This window comes from Eurosta solidaginis, chromosome 2, assembly GCF_040869045.1.
Source record: "Eurosta solidaginis isolate ZX-2024a chromosome 2, ASM4086904v1, whole genome shotgun sequence".
NCBI lineage: Eukaryota > Metazoa > Arthropoda > Insecta > Diptera > Tephritidae > Eurosta > Eurosta solidaginis.
Window position 1 is genome coordinate 189,912,041 of NC_090320.1, and position 15,827 is coordinate 189,927,867.

Below are 15,827 nucleotides of genomic sequence, written 5' to 3' on the forward strand. Positions count from 1 at the left end.
GGTTGTGAACTCGAGCAAATTAGACACAGTCGATCTCCCCTTATAAAAGCCATTTGTGACAATTCAATCACTGAAGATGCAATATGCGCTAGTTGCTTAATGATTATTGACTCGAAAAGCTTTGGAGCAACACTCATTTTGGCAATTCCCCTATAATTTGTGACACAGGATATGCTACCACTTTTATAGAGAGGAGTTTAAAATACTCCTTCCACTGCCTGGGAAACATCCCTTGTTTCAGGGAAGCGTTAAACAGAGAAGTTAAAGGTTGATAAAGGTATAGAGCACATGTTTTAAGCACAACTGATGAAATTTGGTCCGGCAGAATAGGCAACCTTCAGTTTTTCTAGATGCCATAAAACATCCTCCGCGCAAATACTAGGGAATGACACTGAATTCAGCGGACATAGTCTAAATGGGTAATCCGAAGGCACCAAATTATTTACCTCGTTCACAGATTTTGGTAATGCTCGGTTGCCCGGGTATTTGGATCCCCCCAAATGAGTACCCGGGTATCTCATTATTCAAGTAAAATGATCACTTACCTCTCGCCAGGCGTATTGCAAACTAAAGCAGGCCACTGGTATTTCCATCGTCAGCGCAACGTCATCGAACCTCCTTCCCTCACTGCGTCATCTTATGTTTATGTTTATGTATGTATAGTAATAACTACTATGTAGAATAGCCGCAAGAATTAGTGGAGGAGTTTGGTCTTCATTAAGTTGCCAAATACCTTCACAGTTTATTCTTCTTGTAATTAATTTTGCCTTTCGAAACACAAACTAAGCGAAATATCTCAGGTTTGCCATGCTACAACAAAATTCACGAACATTAGGTTCACATAGGCTTTGAAGAAAGGATAGTAATCTATCTTTAAGTGGCGGCCCTGCTTGTTTTATGCAAACTTCGAACGGCAGAAACTTTTAATAGCAGAACCAGAAGTATATTAGGAGAGCCTGACATAAACGTACTTTAATATAAGAATTATTTTCATAAAAAGTGTAAAAAACGTACTTATTGTAGGGAGTTTTCACTACATCCACCTTGTAGTTATTACATCATGGGCGTGAGAGCAATATGACAAGTTGTTGAAATGCTTTTTGGATTTAAAATTTTTTTTATATTTCATATATTTGAATATTTCTCTTTAAATTTCCTGACATGCCGTAGCCTAATGGTAGAGCACTGGGCTCATAGCCCAGACGAACAGGGTTCGAATCATGCTGAAGCCAAATGTCAAATAAAATTTTTTTTTAAGAATGCCGAATTTATCAGTAGTTAATTGATTTCTTACGCATACTATGTTTGGATACCAGTTCAATACTGATTCATCATTCGTACAGTGATAGCATATCTATATTTATTGATGGGGGAGGATTAACAATTTTTATTTAATGTAGTATCAATAGTTGTGGGTGATCGAGCCATAGATTTCCCTCCATGTGGTGAAAGTTGCGAACGCCTGAAAGGACTTGGGCCTTAAAGGCCTTTAAGGCTCAACTCCATGCGCGTCCTTTCAAACTTTCAGTCGTATGCGACTTTCATCACGATTTTTAGCTGTGTAGATTGAATAGCTAACAAACGAAGTAGAATTCTAGAACGCCTGCAACGCCCACGATGCTATCCATGGAGTTCTGGCTTAACTCAATAAGCATAATAATTTTGTGCCGGCAGATTTTAGAAAATTTTAAAGTCTAGTAACAACATAATTTGTTTAGAGAATTACCTCTTGGCTGTGTTGCATCACCACCACTAATAGCTCATTCACTAGAACCCGTGATTCACCACTTGTTAGGTCATTGCTCCCAAAAATTCACCAAAGAAAATCAAAGCATAAGAAGCTTCATGATAAAGAATATTGGGTTAAGCGCCTGATAGACGAACGAAAGTCCGAAATTAAATGCCTTGGATCGGAATTAACTTGAAGATAATCCTCATAGTTAATTCCCAAGATTTAAGAGAATTAGTGGAATTTTCGCTGACAACACTGGCGAAAACAACAGAATTCCACCTCACATCATAACAAGAGAATTCCACCTCGTTTGTCAGCTACTTAATTTGCACAACTGAAAATCGTGGTGAAATTCGCATACGCCTGAAAGTCAAAGAATCGTGGTGAAAGTCGCGTACGCCTAAAAGTATGCAAGGACGTGCATTGAGTTGGGCCTTCAACGAGGTGTAATTCTACAACGCCTGCAACACTCAGGAGGCTAGCCATGAAGGTATGGCGCAATCTTCTAAACAGTTCGACTTATGCGTTACGTAGCTCAAATTTTTTGATCAAACATTGCACTGTCACCGAGTTTTAAACTATATTTCAGGTTTCAAGTTTCTAGATATACAGGAAGTTAGTTAAAAATCCATTGCAAGATTCCCAATTTAAAACCAGTTATCCCAATATCTCGATCCATGCGTCACCTAGCGGAATTTTTTTGATAAAATATTGTATTGTCACCGGGTTCTGACTTACGACCAAAGTTTCATGTCTCTAGCTCATCGGGAATTTACTCAAAAATCGATTGCAAGATTGCCCTCGTTTTTCAAGGATTTGTAGTTATCTCACTTAGCGCGCAAGATTCACCCCGTTTTTTTAAGGATTTGCAGTTATCTTGAATAGCGCGCCACCTAGCGGAACTTTGTTTTCTATAAGTTGTATTGTCACCAGGCCTCTAACTAAGTGCCAAGTTTCAAGTCTCTAGGTATCCGGGAAATTAGTTAAAAATGGATTGAAAGATTCGCAAATTAAAATTTGCTTTCCGCTCGATCCGCGTTCCACCTAGCGATTTTTTTTTTGATCAAATGTTGCATTGTCACCGCGTTCTGACCCACGGCCCATGTTTGAAGTCTCTAGCTCACCGGCAAGTTACTCAAAAATCGATCGCAAGATTCCCCTCTTTTTTCAGGTATTTGTAGTTATCTCAATTAGCACGCCACCTAGCGGAACTTTGTTTTCTATAAATTGTATTGTCACCGGGCCTCGAACTATGTGCTACATAAGTTCTGGGTAACCTGGAATTAGTTAAAAATGGATTGAAAGATTCCCAAATTAAAATTAATTTTCCTAATATCTCGATCCATGCGCCACCTAGCGGAATTTTTTTGATAAAATATTCCATTGTCACCGGGTTCTGACTTGCGGCTCAAGTTTCATATCTCCAGCTCACCGGGAAGTTACTCAAAAATCGATTGCAAGATTGCCCTCGTTTTTCAAGGATTTGTAGTTATCTTACTTAGCGCGCCACCTAGCAGAATTTTTTGTAAATTATATTGTCACCAAGCCTCGAACTGTGTGCCAAGTTTTAAGTCTCTAGGTCACCGGGAAGTTAGTTTAAAATGGATTGAAAGATTCCCAAATCAAAATTAATTTTCTTAATATCTCGATCCATGCGCCACCTAGCGAATTTTTTTGGATCAAATATTGCATTGTCACCGGGTTCTGACTCACGCCCAAGTTTCAAGTCTCTAGCTTACCGGGAAGTTACTTAAAAATCGATCGCAAGATTCCCTGGGTTTTTTCAGGGATTTTCGTTTATCTCGATTCGTCTGCCACCTGGCGGCATTTTGTTTTCCACGAAATGTAGTGCCATCGACTCGCAAACTATGTGCTAAGTTTCAAGTCTCTGGATCACCGAGAAGTTAGTTAAAAGTCGATCGCGAAATTTCCATTTTAAAATTAATTTTCTGTATATCGATCCGTGCGCCACCTAGCGGATATTTTTTTCGCTTAAATTGTAATGTCCCCCAGGTCTGAACTATGTTCTAAGCAGGGATGCACCTTAACGTTAAGCTAATCGTTTATCAAAAAATGTCCACCGTTTCCGTTGAAACACTTCGAAATATTTTCGATAACGAAATTATCAAGATAAATTGTATCTCGTTTTTAACCGAAACGAAAAGCTTTCGTTAGCGTTAAAAACGTTAACAAAAACGTGATACTTTATGTTTGAATTGTGCTGGCAATGCTATAGCCATGGTGAAGCCGTAAGGTGGTAACAGCGAGCGGGCATACATACAAACTCCATGTAATTTGTTTTGTAATTCGTTGGTGGTAATGTCAAAAATACTCTGAGTAATGTTCATACTGTCAAAATTCATGAGAAAAGTTGCAATCAGCTTGGCTACTGTTTTCACCTTTAATGACTCCGCCATCAATCAGCGTTGCCAGCATAGTTTGAAATTAATAATCAACATAAACGATTTGATTTCGTTTTGATAGGGCAGAAAACGAAACAAAATCATTTCGTTAATTTGACGTTCTTAACGTTAATAAACGAAACGAAATGACTTTGTTTCGTTTATTAACGTTAATTATCGTACCGAAATGATATCGGTTCGTTGGTTAAGCATGCCTGGTTCTAAGTATCAAGTGTCTAGCTTAACGGGAAGTTACCGAAAAAGACTTTGCCGTGGGTCTAAAATTCGTATTGGAACGAGTGGACAAACATGAAAGGGACTTAATATAAAGGTAGTAAAAAAACCTACTTTTCACTTTAACTATTTTTTGCAAAAAAAGGTAGATTTTTTAAGGCTGCTGACGGATGTTCGTTAGACGTTGTTTACACACAAAATTGCTGATTATCGGCAACTTCTCTTTTGTAGTTGCGCATCATATTCACACATGGCGACCATGGTGGAATAACCAGGTGAAGTAAATAAAAAAGACAGAAGAAGTACGCTATCTGAGATGGTAGGGATGTATTTAAAGAAGGGAAAACGGGGTAAATGGCATTAAGTTTTTACGCCTTTTTGTAGAAAGGGCGAAATAATAAAATTTTGCAAACTGCTGTATATCATTTGAAAAGCACAAGCCAAGCAACTAGAATTATTTGCACTATTGAAATATTATCACACCTTTTTTATTTTTTGTTTAATTTACAAATCTGTGAACAGCAGGCAAATTAATTATGCATACACATCTTATATTGTAATTTCTATATACAAATTTTAACATAAATAATTCAATGCTCAATAAGACATTTTGAGTAAGTACGATGCATTTATTAGCGTACGCCGTCAGTTTGTACGATAGTAAACTCGAACTATTTTTGAGGATGAACATGTATGCACATTAGACTGGGTCGATTTATGAACCGATATCGCGCCATCGATTTTTCGATAGGATTTGGGCTCAGGAAAAAAAGTTCCACTACGCATACTCAAAAAATAATTTACGAGCCTGCGAAATTTTATTTTTTACTTTTTTTCGACTTTAATTTTTAAGGTTTTTTTCATGACTTAAAACAATTTTCATTTGATTGTAAAATTTTCATGTATACCCTGTCCGCCCCAAAAATGTCCGCTAAAAACGTTGGCGATAGCAGTTTTTTGAAAAAAAAGTCTTAGCGGACATTTTTGGGTCGGACAGAGTATACATATGAAAATTTTTTTAGTAGGTCATGAAAAAAACATTAAAAATCAAAGTCGAGAAAAAGTCAAAAAAATGAAATTTCGCAGGCTTGAAAATTATTTTTTTGGGTATGCGTAGTGGAACTTTTTTTCCTGAGGCCAAATCCTATCGAAAAATCGATGGCGTGATATCGGTTAACTTTCGTCCATACAAATCGACCCACCCTAATGCACATGATGTCCGCTGATTAGATTTTTCAGTATTATTGGTAAAATTATTTTGATTAGTTCCGTTGAAACCCTGTTTAGAATGAAAAGCATAAGTATGACTTCTTGAATTATGATTTCTAAACGACTTACGGTAAATATGGGGTATTCCATCCCATTTCGACCAATTTTGAACCCGACCCCTTTAGAATTGGCTGAAAGTTTTTCTTCTTTTTCTAGCTTACGAAAGACGTTTTTCAGAATTTTTTCATCCAACTCAAAAAAAGTTATGAATTAAAAAAAAACACCGTTTTTGTTTTCAAAATGCTATAACTTTTTCAAAAATTGACCGTTTGGGATCTTTTTTTTAAATTTGGTTTTAAATGTACTTTTCGGAAAAAATACAAACAAATTTTTAAAGTTTTTTTTTTTTTTGTAATTTTTCAGTTTTTCGAGATTTTTCGAATTTTGCCATTTTGTTTTTCATAAACAACTTCAGTCAATTCTGCATTCATCCCCACTAATCCCGGAGTGGGCCGATTTTTTTTTATTTAATTGAAAGAAAAAACTTCAAAAAAAGTTATATCGTATTGTGAAAACAAAAACGGTGGTTTTTTTTTTAAATTCATAACTTTTTTTGAGTTGGATGAAAAAATTTGGAAAAATTCTGAAAAACGTCTTTCGTAAGCTAGAAAAAGAAGAAAAACTTTCAGCCAATTCTATAGGGGTCGGGTTCGAAATTGGTCGAAATGGGATGGAATACCCCATATATAGAAAACGCCATATTTTTTAAGAAATTAAATAAGAATTCGATGAAAGCTTTGTCTTTGGATTTGAAGACCGCCATATTATTGTCTAAAAGTTGAAACGTCGAAAGGAAGTTGTATGCTGATTTTTGTATCCTTTGGATACTTCTTGAAATTGGGATCCTAGTACCTTTCCAACGAATAAAAGTAAATAAATAAATATTTCTCTGCTTAAAAAGTACAACCTTACCTTCGGGACTTCAAGCACTTATTGAGATATTTAATACATATGTGCATTCTACTTCTGAAGAAGAGTTTCTTTACTTCTAAATGAAGGTCTATTCCCCGCTAAGGTTAATGAGCTCATCGGAAAAATGTTCCATTCGGAAAACTGAGTCCACTAACCCTTTTAATAAGCGTTCTAATAATTTTTGTTTTAAACAATTCTGACGGTTTTTTGAGCTCTTCGTGCGATAACTCGTCTATCTAATAAAATTACTATGATTTTGTTGTAGCGATAAGGTTAGGCTTTGTGGAGTGTTATCGATGTGATGGTCCTTTGCCGGATACAGATCCGGTACGCTCAGGTAACACAGCACCATTAAGCTGCTAGCCCGGCCATCTCGGGAACGATTTATATGGCCACATTAAACCTTCAGGCCATCCCTCCCTCCCCACCCCAAGTTCCATGAGGAGGTTGGGGTCGCCAGAGCCTCGTCTGTTAGTGAAACAGTATTCGCCACGGATAGGTGAGGTTGACAATTGGATTTGGAGAAGCTATATATTGCGCTGGCAACCTGAATGGTTGCGCTACACAGCCCCTTGAATCTGGTATTTTAGTCGCCTTCTACGACAGGCATACCTACCGCGATTCATTATCTGACAAATTTAACCTCCTTATAACATATCCGGCCAAATATTCAATACCGTCCTCCGCCAACTCATCCAAAACATCATTCCCGAAACCACGAACAAGCTCGGTTAATGACTCGTCCTGTTGAGCTTCTTCAAAATTGTGTGAATTGACTTGAATATCACCCAATTCGAGCCATTCAGTATCGTCAGGCTCCACGTTACCCCTTCCTCATCCCAAAATTTCAGTATTTCGTGATATAAAAGTACGGAAATAAATTACTATTGGAACGTTACAATGAGTTTTATTAGGTTAGATGCTACCTAATAAGTAGTACTTGCGAAGCCGGTACTTAAGCTGTAGCGGGCTGGGGTGATCGCTTTGCTTCTCATCGCACCGAAAAAGTTTTCAAGTATATCTTGATTGAGCCTCCTGTACGTTACCACATATTGCATCCCGTACTGTGAGGTTACATACGTATTCGTACAAGCCTTTGAGGCTTGCATTTGTCATCAATATTCCCTCTTGAAACGACAACAGCACATTCCTATCTTTTACGATGTTTTGTCCAAATATATAACTCATCCTATCTAGTATGATTTCCTGTTTGCGATATCCATGCCGTACCGTTTTTTGGCTGCGGTATTGCTTATTGTGCTGAACTTCGAGTTGAGGATATCAAACCAGTGGTTCACTAAATCAAAAAATTCTGCCGTTTCGCAAGGATTTGTTATTTCTTTACCAAGTACGTAGAACCGCCTTATAGCACAAGCTACAGAGTGAAAAAATAACTCCGCCGCTAATGTAACTTCGCGTTTGACGGTTAAGTGCTCATTCGTCAATTTGTATGGTATTGCCACGTCCGAAAATGGCGTGTGGTTCATCACCTGACATACTGCCTCTTTATCTATACGCTTTTCCTCTACAATATATTCGTTGTCGAAAAAATGGTTTCGTATTAACTTAAGCAGATGGGGTGGGTCCGCGAACACAAAAACTTTTCCCTCATTTATTGTCGGATGACCGAACCATGTTCTTTCTGTGTAAGAATTATATACTTATATATTGTTACGAATATTAGCAAAACTAAGGAGTGCTGCCGTCTCTAAGCCGATGCTAAGCAGTGACGTGAATGCACATCAATAATTCAATCATTATGTATCTACATAAACGAAACAATAACTGCGTCTACATATATGTACCATGTACGTATACGAGCAGCGGAGAGTCAATGCACTAACACATGCATATATCTGAGATACTCCTATATGCAATGAGAAAAACTATAAAATTGTGCAGTTGTAGTTACAGCTGAGAAGTTTGAGAGCTACTGGACTAGTAGATTCTGGAAGCGACTAGAAGATGCGAATGTTAAAATCAAAGAGTATAAAAGGCGACAGATGTAGAGGCGCTGTAATTCAGTTTGATTTGAGTTGTCAAGCAGTTACGACTAAGACGATATCTAGCGAGCATTATTTTGAAAGTCAGTTTCATTTAAGCTATCAGTTTGGTTATTAAGCTATTCGTTGCACAGTTTGAGTATTATTGTGAAGTATTTTAATAAAGGCCATTTTTCCATTATTCAATATTGGAGTTATTTATTCAACAGTTTAGCGATACGAACCTAGCAAAAGGGCAAATAAGAGGATTTGCAGCAAATTCTTTACAATATATATGCCCACTACTTATAAAAACATGTGTTGTACCTGGTGATAGGCCTAACTCTCTCCAAAGGCTTCGGTTGTGTGGTCCCTTGTCCGATAACATAGCAACCACCGGATAGCATAGCAACCACCGAATAGCCATCCATATAAAGCTCGTTTATTACCTCCATTAATAAAGCATGAGGTCTTTAATCCTCTGCAATAACGACTTGAACGTTACGACTAGGCTTGCGAACGCGATCACATAAGGGGTCATGCTTATACACGGAAGCTACGCTCATTTCATCAAAAGCTAGAACTTTCAAACGATCTTCTGGTAGCAGTTCAGACACGGTTTGCATTTGTTGAATAATGAAATGCAATATTCCTTCACCGAACTTCAACTTTTGCATCCATTTTTGTAGTGTCGATTTGCACGGTAGTGGAAAACCTTTTTCATATAGGTGTCTATATGCCCTAGGCCCTGCCGCATGAAGTATTAAGGCGTTGGATATTTCAATGCAACTCCAATGAATGATCTTATCTGGATTAGTTAGCTTTCTCAATTGCCCATCAGTAAACACTTTCTTCACATTATTTAATACTTCTTAGTTTTCGGGTTTTTCCTTTTTTAAATTTTTAATTTCGCACACCAAATTTTGTAATTGCAACTTTAGTGTGGCAATTAGAGCAAGCAAATCGGTTGGAATATCACACCTGGAAGATTCCATAAATTTTTTAGAAAGCCCAAATATTCTTTTGTGTATGTGTAGAGTTTTATTGTGCAGTAAATCAAGTGGCTCTATCACAATGGGACTTTTGGTGTAGTATTAATGTTAAGTTTTGTGGATCTGTCTTTGTTAATACATTTGTTATTTTAATTTCACGTCCCACACTAGGAATCGTGAACCCGCCTTAAATACATATGCTTAAAAGATTATTATTTCATGTTATAGTGGTAACTTTACAAATGTGTGTGAAACGTATGCTGAAAGAGTTTACCTAGCATGAGTTGCCTTGTTATATTTTTCAAAAAGGCTTTCATTTGCAGAATCCGATCGTGATAAAAATTCCACAGCCATTGGAACTGCTTCTTTGGTCAACATGCGTCGTTTTGCCGGATTCGCTGTTTTCCTAAAATCGCTTTCAGCAAAATGCAGCTCCCACACTCTGGAGCTATGCTTCAGCGTAACACCGCTGCTTTCGCTCCATAATTTCAGCCTATTCTCCTCCACAGGAGCACTAAATAGGCTAAAACCCTCCGTCTTCCACGTCCTTTTACACAATACACAGCTCGGTTTTGGTATATTCAAAACTAAATCGCTGAAATTTAAATAATAACGAATTTTTTCTTACGAAAATTAGAGAACAATGTCAAAGAACTATTAAATGTTGCAATACACAACTTTTTTCCATATTTACCGAAAATTCCCCAAACTCACATGAACAATTCTCATAAAAGCAACATCTTCCACCATGATGGCAACTCTTCCTACGCAACAATTTGACATTTTATTACAATTATTTCTAAAGCCCAAAACATAAGTGCAGAATTGTTGCGCAGCTTGATTTTAAACACACTAATTTACAGAACACATGGGTCGCTGCATGCTAAGCAGCGCGCTGCATGACCTGCTCAAACAAAATTTGCTGCAATAAATCAGGGCCCGTATTACGTGTTAAGATGCGTGATCGAAACTCATTTTTTAAAATGCAATAGGTATGAAAAGGTGGATTGGATTAACGGAATATTTGAACTAGCGACAAATAGTACTCGTTAGATCCATTATTTATTATAATTTTCAAAAAAGGTTTGACAGTTGCATAGTTATCGCTTGAGTGAAAATGGTTTTCAGTCACTGATCGTAACACGTAATACGGGCCCAGTGTTGTAACATAAACCCCTAATAATCACGAACAAGCAAAAAAAGCCAAATAAATAAATATATTTCCGTCATTTCAGTTGTTCTACTACTTTATTTTAGCTTGGACTTCAAGCGCGAAATACTGAGGAAACTTTATCGGAACTTCAAAATACAAAAATAATTTCTACCATAAGTGTCACCGATTAAGTGGTACGAATTTAACTTGCTTTGGCAGTCTTAGCAGTATATTTCTATAAGAAAAGTTACAATAAATACATATGCACATACAAGAAAAAATATGACACACTTACCGCAGTAGGTACTTCCACTTCCTTCAGCTAATCGGTGACTAAACTGAAAATACTTATTTTCGCGACTATTTATCCCTTTATTAGCAATCAAACGATTTGCATTTACCTTACAAGCTTGGAAGTTGGAAGAATGCACTGCAGTTACAAAAACACCAAACAGGAGGAGAAGCAGTCACTTTAACTAAACAAAGAAAAAGGCAAAAAAACAATGAACAGTTGAAATGTATGTATGTATGTTGTAGATATGTATGTTACAGAATTTTAGTTGGCGTAAACAGCTTTAATATAGCAAAAATATGAAACAATAGAAACATGAAAACAACAAACCTTAGTATGTGCATATGCCTGCAAACAATGGTAATTTCAAATATAGTTGTGCGTAAGTATATAGACAAAAATTTAGAGCAGGGATTCCCAACAATGAGAAAACAAGACCACCCCAAAATTAGTGAGTTTGACATGTTTTTGTTTATGTTTTAAATTTTATTTTTACATTAACATTTTAACAATAACAAGTAAGGAAGGCTAAGTTCGGGTGCAACCGAACATTACATACTCAGCTGAGAGCTTTGGAGACAAAATAAGGGAAAATCACCATATAGGAAAATGAACCTAGGGTAACCCTGGAATGTGTTTGTATGACATGGGTATCAAATGGAAAATACTAAAGAGTATTTTAAAAGGGAGTGGGCCATAGATCTATAGGTGGACGCCATTTCGGGATATCGCCATAAAGGTGGACCAGGGGTTACTCTACAATTGGTTTGTACGATATGGATATCAAATGAAAGGTGTTAAGGAGTATTTTAAAAGAGAGTGGGCCTACGCCTTTTCGAGATATCGCCATAAAGGTGGACCAGGGGTGACTCTAGAATGTGTTTGTACGATATGGGAATCAAATGAAAGGTGTTAATGAGTGTTTTAAAAGGGAGTGGGCCTTATTCTATAGGTGGACGCCTTTTCGAGATATCGCCATAAAGGTGGACCAGGGGTGACTCTACAATTTGTTTATACGATATGGATATCAAACGAAAGGTGTTAAGGAGTATTTTAAAAGGGAGTGGGCCTTAGTTCTATAGGTGGATGCCTTTTCGAGATATTGCCATAAGGGTGGACCAGGGGTGATTGTAGAATGTGTTTGTATGACATGGGTATCAAATGGAAGGTATTAAAGATTATTTTAAAAGGGAGTGCGCCATAGATCTATAGGTGGACGCCATTTCGGGATATCGCCATAAAGGTGGACCAGGGGTGACTCTAGAATGTGTTTGTACGATATGGGAATCAAATGAAAGGTGTTAATGAGTATTTTAAAAGGGAGTGGGCCTTAGTTCTATAGGTGGACGCCTTTTCGAGATATCGCCATAAAGGTGGACCAGGGGTGACTGTAGAATGTGTTTGTACGATATGGGTATCAAATGATAGGTGTTAATGAGTATTTTAAAAGGGAGTGGGCCTTAGTTCTATAGGTGGACGCCTTTTCGAGATATCGCCATAAAGGTGGACCAGGGGTGACTCTAGAATGTGTTTGTACGACATGGGAATCAAATGAAAGGTGTTAATGAGAATTTTAAAAGGAAGTGGGCCTTAGTTCTATAGGTGGACGTCTTTTCGAGATATAGCCATAAAGGTGGACCAGGGGTGAGTCTACAATTTGTTTGTACGATATGGGTATCAAATGAAAGGTGTTAATGAGTATTTTAAAAGGAAGTGGGCCTTAGTTCCATAGGTGGACGCCTTTTTGAGATATCGCCATAAAGGTGAGTAGTGTGTAAAAGCCGGTTCTAACTCAAATGGTGCAAGGAAAAGTATATACACACCGACGCCCATATATATACAGCAAAACAATTCCTCTAGGTGGCGCATACGTTTTTTCGGTTTGTGTTTTGGCTGATCTTACGGTTTGTGTTCTGGCTGATCTTCCGCTAAGTGGCGTGTTCTGGCTGATGTATAAGAAAAAGCTTAGAGCTTTTTGCTTTTAGCAGAGCTTTGCCGTTCAGGAGAGGATCGTTAAATGGGGGGGGCCCTACATTTTTAAAGGGCCGCAAATTTTTAAATGTCCCCTCATATTTCTAATGAGTCCTAGGCTTCACCCGAGCCGTTTTAAAGAGTCCCATAGATTTCTAATGGAGCGACTGCTCCCCAATCCCCCTACCCACCCCCTTTTTTCTCGTCTACAAAAAGTAGCAGTTGGACACCTTTAGTACCGCCCAATCCCCAATCCCCAACCTCCAAACCCAACCCCCTTTTTTTCTCGTCTACAAAAAGGAGTCGATGGGCACTTGTAGTACCGCCCCCTTTTTTTCTCGTCTGCAAAACGAGCCTGCCGGGCACCCGATCAGGGGCAGATTGTTAACTAAAGGTTTTCTTAATATTGAACTCTTGGTTTTCCGTTTGGGCTCCTTAAAAATGAGAGCATATACATAAATTATATATTTTTTAAATATGAATATTGAACATTTGTGTGTACATGCCGTCACATATGTTTGTTTGATTGTAACTAAAGGTTGTCTTAATATTGAACTCTTGGTTTTCCATTTGGGCTCCTTAAAAATGAGAGCATATACATAAATTATATATTTTTTAAATATGAATATTGAACATTTGTGTGTACATGCCGTCACATATGTTTGTTTGATTGTAAGTTTGTGTGCACATGCTGATGCTGGTCCATATATATGCATGTGAGAATTTCATAATTAACTAAAGGTTACCTTAATATTGAACTCATGATTTTCCATTATTGAACATTTTATTTGTCTTTTTATTAGGGTATAAGTTTGTATGTACATACTTACACATATGTTTGTACATGGGAATATCAACAAACTACATGCCGATGGCCACATCCATCCATGGGAAACTTGTTCTTTCTTTTTTCAAATAAATAAAAACAATTTTTATTTAAAATTTTAAAATTTTTTATTTATATTTTTCTCCGGCGTGGTTAGCAATGCGAAATAACTTGTGTGTGTGTGTGTGTGTAGCTTCATAAAATTACTACTCTTTTTCTAAATAACCTTTTTGACGACATTTGTAAATGGAATGTATTCATGCATTTTATCATGGATGAGTATACAATAAGCAGCAGTGTTGGCAGATACGGCCTTGTGAAATTTTAGCTCAATCCGAATATCGATGGGACCGCTTTTTATAGATTCATCCTGATGTGTAACATCTAAAACAATTATTGGAGCATGTTGAACAAATTGATCAGACGATAAAAGTGGTTGGGGAGTGCGTCCATAGTAACTTTGTTGAAATTTCAAATACATGTCATATAATAGAGCATACCCATTTCGATCAAATTTAATATTAAGATCATCATATGGACATGTAGTGGAGTTGAGGTGAACTTTAACATCCAATAAGTCACAATGTGTAAATTTATTTTCATTTTGAAATCCTAAAATAATATAGCGACGTCTTTCATTTTCCCCAACCAGTTTGACATTCCATAAGATATTAGTGCTTTCCTGTAGAGACGGGTTATGGTAAACATCCCAACTTCTAAACGAAATGTTTAGTGGTTGTTTGCTATTAATTGTTCTCAACATAGTTAACCGATACGAGTCTGAAAGTTGAACATGTAGCACTTTCCATGTAATATTTAAAAGTTTTAATAACAGCTTTTCTGATGGTGTAGTTGACGTCATAACACCATCATCTTCTTTGGCTCGTATTAAGATTAATTCATGTTTACAATTAACAATAATTTTATCAAAATCTTCAGCGAATCCAAGCAGGTTTTTCAACGGTATACAAAAATTAAAATGGCCAGTCTTTAGGTTAATATTTTCAAATGGACACCACCCTGCATTTCTTAGATTTTTACTTTCAAGTTCTTTAAGTGACACATAATTTTTCATTGCTATACTCAACTTTCTAGTGCGATCAATTTCTATTCCATTAATTTCATATCGAATCTCCTCGAATAAATACGCCATACAATTAATAAGCAGCTGCACAGTTTTTGAAACTTGCTAATTACTATTTGAAATGAATCCCTCAATGTATAAAATATTCTCACTAGGTAGCACATATAGGTCTTGATTTTGTATAGGGATCCGAATTTCATCATTGTTTTGAAACGATTGCAGATATGGTATGTAGCTATGGTAATCCTTTTTTATTATTCTGTTATCAAATATGAGTTTGGACAAAACGTTTATTATATCACTCATTTTTTAAACAAAATCCTAGACTTATTAGGAACTCCTTATTCGCGGGGGTTAAATCAATTTTATGTTGAACAGACGATTTTACTTCTTTAGAGTGTAGATTTTTTGTTTTTGTAACCAATAATTTTGAGGCCGATTGAAAACTATTCAAAAAATCTGTATGTGGTGGCTTTTTATTAAAAATTATAATTTTTAGATAGGTTTTAAATGCAGTCTTATTGATATGTTCTCTCCACGAAAATTAACCAAGCTACCAGAACTAGAGTGCTTATTTGACGTGTATTAACCGGTAAATATATAACATTAGCAGGTATTTCTGAGATTTTATATCCTGGACTAACTCTAAGCGAAAATTGATGAATTTTATGCACAGATAGTTCATTTATATATGATCCGTTGATGATATTACATTCAACAGATATCGTGTTTATTTTTGTTATATCCACTGGACTGTCGGAGTAATGAGCAATCCCCGGCTTCAGTACTCTTCTACTGAAACCTAGTAATGGACCAATTGAGCATTCTTTATCAAAATTTACTTCTTCCTTAAAGCTCATAATTTCAGTTCGAAATATATTGGGGTTAGCGCTTATATCAATATACCCTTGATTTGAAGGGTCATATATTTTAGTAATTGTCTCAACATATGAAATGGATATGTTCCAACAGGTATCT

At 36.7% G+C, this 15,827-nt stretch overlaps 1 protein-coding gene across 3 annotated transcripts in view; it reads left to right on the plus strand.

The window, feature by feature from the left end:
- Positions 1-15,827, plus strand: part of Nuf2 — an 89,862-nt gene that overhangs the window by 13,958 nt on the left and 60,077 nt on the right. The window lies entirely within an intron of this gene.